Genomic DNA, 5,365 nt, shown 5'->3' on the forward strand with positions numbered 1-5,365 from the left:
AAAATAGGAATATGTTGAGCAATGCCCATTCAAGAATTAAGAGGACATTCACAAGACATTGAGATAGTGCTTTGAGAGCCATGAATCGCAAACGTATACAGAAAATGAGCTACAGTTGTTGCATGAGCATCAATGTCAGATGTGTCTTAGCTTTACTGAAGGAAAGCAAAGGAGTTGTCTATTTTCAGATTAATGTAAAATTTAAATTTCATATCAATATCGCAGAGCCTAGTGGAAGACTCAGAACGCACAGAATCCAGGTTGTGTGGGTCCAGTGGGAAGTTAACATGGTGATGGTGTTGAGTGAGCCATGTCTTCTTCTTCACTGTGGTTTGTCAACTCCAAACTGAGGACTGGGCACAAGCCCACACTGTCAAAGCCATCACTACCTGCTTTAATTACCACAACCTACAACCCCACTGCACTCAAACCCTATTTGGAATCGAAGAAAGGCATAATAAAGAGGAACTTGAAAAATACCAAACCCAATAATGAAGACCAGCTAAAAGTCTTAACTTTTTAGCAGTGCCAAAGGCTGATTACTAGCACTGTTGTAATGGAGTTGTTTTATGTAAAAGAAGGACTGATCATGTATTAATGAGTAGATATGCTGGAAAGGACATGGACATACTTTAAAGTAAACTGATATTTCTGAGTTTAAAAAATGTTTTACCAATCTCCATTATTATTATTTTCATAGAAATTGAATATTGTTTAGCTACAAGCCATAATCATCTAAATTAACAGAAAAAAACTTTATTAACATATAGTATATGTAGGAGTTTTGCTTTTATAATTAAATTATTTGCTTCTCAAAGATACTCTGCTTTACTTAGATGTACATGTACATTAATGTGGTCTTATTGGCTTACTCAATTGTCATTACATATCTTTTAGAAAAATGTTTAGTATTCTGAAACTATTCAATTATTCACAACTTTTTTACAACTGTTTTGTGGTCTTACATAATATATGCCATTCACATGTATATTACAACAACCTTAGCCAGCTTATTTTAATAATAATAATCATGTTGATCATAGTTAGAACTAAAACATATCTTTATTTTTGGTTTACATAGAAATAACATTAAGAAGAACGAGCACTTTAATATGATTTATTTGGATGTATTTGATCAGTTGTTTTGTGAATATAATGATAAAACATACAAAATAACGGCAGGTATGTTTAATCAAGCTTGTGTTTGGGTGAGCAGTCAAGCGTAACCTGTGAAATATTCCTACTGCTTTAAAATGGCGACACCCCACGGCGGGTTTCTGTCAATGATTTACTGACGTCTTTCTGTTTTTGTCCTCTAGGTGGCGCAAACTCTCTTCCCTAACTTTTCTTGCTTTACTAAGAACACAAGGAAGTATTTAAGAGTCTTCCACTCTGCTACATATACAGTGGCTTAACAAATACATGTTTCTTTTTCCTAAGGAGCCTGTAGGAAATACATCTTAAATAGTAAAAAAAGTTATGTTAGTAGTTCAGGCATATCAATGAAGGATCAAGAAACTAAGATGTATTTGAAATGTTATATTATTGTGTCCTTTTCACACCGAGATATTTGTTTTCTTTTAATTTTCTGTTTTGTCCTTGTGCTCACCGTAATGATGTATTTTTTTCCAATTTGCTGTATTTTCTAAAATGTGCGCCACCTAGAGGATAAAACAGAAAGACGTCAGTAATGTTTAATCTTTTGAAAATTCTGCGGGTTTTTTTTGTTGTTGTTGTTGTGTTTGCGTTGCATCTTTGTTCTTTGAGACGTTATTTCTCTCATTTTTGTTTTCTTTCCAGCAACTTTAAGTTCTTACAAGAGTGACCTACAATAACTTCCAATCTCCCATGCCCATGCTCAATTTCAGAGCATAAAACATGCGTGGTTTCACGTCTCGTAGACTTTCCAGTGTCGCATTCCAGGCGGACCTTTGAAGGTGACACGATTTTATCTCCCAAATAAACAAGGGTTCTGACCACCTTGTATGCTTTGCCAGACATGTGACTTCTCCTACAGGGTGCATGCTAACCCATGGCCTCTGCGCTACCGCTGCCGGTTGTAGCTTCTCTGTTTTCAGGAGAAAATGTTTTCCATTCCTTCGCCAATGAATGCCACCTTTGTCCCTTCAGCCTCCATCTTGTGTGAGAAAGCCCCCCCTTGCTGGACTCACCAAGCCTGCACAAACTTAACCTCTTCCCCCTCCACCTAACACAGGAAAGGAAGCATGCTGGTGCTGGTGCTTTCATTCAGACTCTAATCTGGAGGTCTGGATAAAACCTTGGCTAAGAAGGCCTGTCTTGAGGTTGTTTAGGACACAATTAAGGCAATCATTCCTGAAATTAATTAAAGAAACCCTTTGGATCATATACAATACATAAGTTTCATTACTGTAGTGAGTCAGACAGATAGACAATGTGATGCAATGAACATGGTAGGAAATATCTGTTAGTTCTGAGGCATTTAAAGCAATACCAAAGACTTTCATTGTTCTGTACACAACACTAATTACATTTAAATTTTAAAACTACTTAAGGATGCTCACTTATTCATATCTCCCTTTGTCCAGGGAGCATTCTGATTGGTGTGTGGCACCTAGCTGCTTAAAACATCCTAATTTAATCCAATTCTAGCTTCATTTAAACCCCAAACCTTCAACACGCTTGAGTGTCAAAGTCTTACATAATAATAAGAATCCAAAAGTGTTCCGTGTTTCCTAACAGTGAATAGAAACAGATTAAATTAAATAATTTAATCTCTGCTCTTATCACAAAGAGCAGAGATAGACAAATCGGAGTCAAGCTAAGTAAGAACTCTGCCAAATATCTTGGAACAAAATGTAAACGATCAGTAAGTTCTGCTTTTAAACAGCCTTGAACCAATCAGATGTTCAGCTCCGAAGGCAGACATCCCACCTCTACTTGTATCTGTTTTCGTAGTAGTTTATGGTTCATGGGAAAATGAGTCCTTATTTTAAAAGTGCTTCCTTCCTCCAGTTTCCTCAACGACCTCTGACCCCTAAACAAATAATGAACTCTGGACAAAAGTTGCACAGGTGACACCTGTCAGTGTTACATGCCTTGCAAGTTGCACTGTTTACTGAGTATGCTGAGTGCCAACACCAAGCAGCCTCATTAAGTGCAACTACCTTTCTTATCAGTTGTGAAAAATATATATTTTTTGTGTTTCTTATTCAGCTGAAACAGCAGCAACAAAATCTCTTGTCTCAAGAGATTTGTCTCAAGTCTTAGACGTTTACCGCTGCACTTCTGCAGGTGAGTGCTCTTGTCACATGAACACGGTGACTGTGTCCAAACCTGGACACCCTGTAGACCCCTGGAGCCTCTCTGAACCCGTACAGTACAGACATCACACACACACACACACACACACCTCCTTCCAATCGTAGCCATCCCTTCCTTTCCCCTTTCCTCCCCGCCTCCTCTTTTTCATCCTCCTAGCTTCCACACCCTTCCTCACCCACCAACCCCCATCCTCACCGTGCAGCTATCCCACTGCCCTGCCATCTCGCAGCATTCCGAGGGCCGTGCACACAGAGGCCTATTGTGAGCACAGAGAGACGGCAGAAGGCGGCATACAGTCAGAGTAACAGAGAAAGCCGATGTGCAGAGATGAAATGGACTCAGTATACTGACACGGATCTGCAGTGATGTTGTGCTGAAAGTTACTGCATGCTGTTAATGTGGCACAACTGAGCATTGGTGGAGAAAGTACTCAAACAATGCAGTTAAGTAAAAGTACAAATAAACAGACAAAATGCACTATGGAACATTTTTACTTGAGTAAAAGTACTTAAATTACTGAAAGTAACAGTACTTGTTGGATGTATTTCCTAACGTAATCGTCTAGAATATCATTACGTGTGCCTACTATGTATGTTTTCTTTAATACGTCCATATTTTCATGCTATTTTAATCAACAATACTGCAGATGATGTAGGTTTTTATTATGGTTACTGTCTGTGATACAGTTTAAACTGTGCATCAAAATTCAGGGATGACATGTAGAGTTAAATGCTGTTAAGCAAAAATAAGAAACAGGAATGATTATACATTTAAACGTTTTTATTTAACACAAAGCAAAACTAATGTGTTATTTGTATTTCAAACCTCATATTTGTTATTCCCTAAATCCATCAGCAAGATAAGGATTAATTCAAATCAAATTCAAATAAATTTGCACTGTTTTCCTCAAGCAGTTGTTTTGCCTGCTGTATGACAATCTGACTTCTTCGTTGTTTAATAAGCTGGGGGTAAATTAAAGCCTAAATAAAACCAAAACCATTTGCTTTTTGTTGTTGACAGGGGTGGATATCAAATAACCTTTCTTCTAAGTTTTGTTCCAAATGTAATTCCAATCTGTCAGCCTTATCGACTCGGTAAGGTAAATTCTTAAACTATTCTGCCCCAAGTAAGGAATGAAGATGGCTTACTGGAAGAGTCGTAGTGCCTCTCATTGGAACAAAGAAGCTCATTCACCTGGGCTTATCTCCTGTAGACGTACTTAATAAAGATCACTCATGTGTTTCATCACACCTCTGGCTCAGCTGCACAATAGAGATTCTTGGCCTGTGAGTGCGATTTTATAAAAATTACTGTTGTTAAAGTAAGAAAGTGTTTCAGAGCCCCAAAATGTAACGTCTGAAGGTTTTTGGCAGACCACCTGTCTTTGCTTGGTGGCTAAATTTAATTTTACACCGATCCTCGTAGGGTTGTTCTTCCGGTTGGATCTCACAGCTTGGTGTCACATGTTTTCATATCAAACAAACTGGCCTTTTGGTAGGCTTAACATTACTAAGAATGCAATAGAACAGCCACTTTAATAAGATATCTCAATTTCAAATGTTATTTTACAGCGCAATAGACCAGACATTATTTTGTGTTGCATTTTTATAACATAAGATTAAAAGAAACAAGCTAACTAGATATTATAAATTCAAAAATTCTTCACAGAAAATAATGCCATATACCAAAGGTACATTTGATATGCAACTTTATCAGAACTTTATCTGTTTTCATAGCCAACAATGTTTTGATCATTTGATAGATCATAATAGGAGTTTCATCAAATCTCAGATGTCCAAACTGCATGCATCCGAATCCATTTTCTGGTGCTGATGGTTCATTGTCTTCTGAATGTGAAAGTGGAGGTGCATCTATTGGCCAGCAGGTCAAGTCATGAAGCAGGGATTTGGTTAAAAAAATAACCCTGAGAGCTTAGCTGCTCCCAGATTAAGAGGGGAGGGAAAGGAGGTTCAGGTTACAGCCTGACAGGAGGTCTGGGGGAAGGACTGGCATTTTGGAATATACGAAGATCCATACAAGGCACGGTGGACATAAAACCGCG

The sequence above is a fragment of the Gambusia affinis genome, linkage group LG01, assembly GCF_019740435.1.
Source record: "Gambusia affinis linkage group LG01, SWU_Gaff_1.0, whole genome shotgun sequence".
NCBI lineage: Eukaryota > Metazoa > Chordata > Actinopteri > Cyprinodontiformes > Poeciliidae > Gambusia > Gambusia affinis.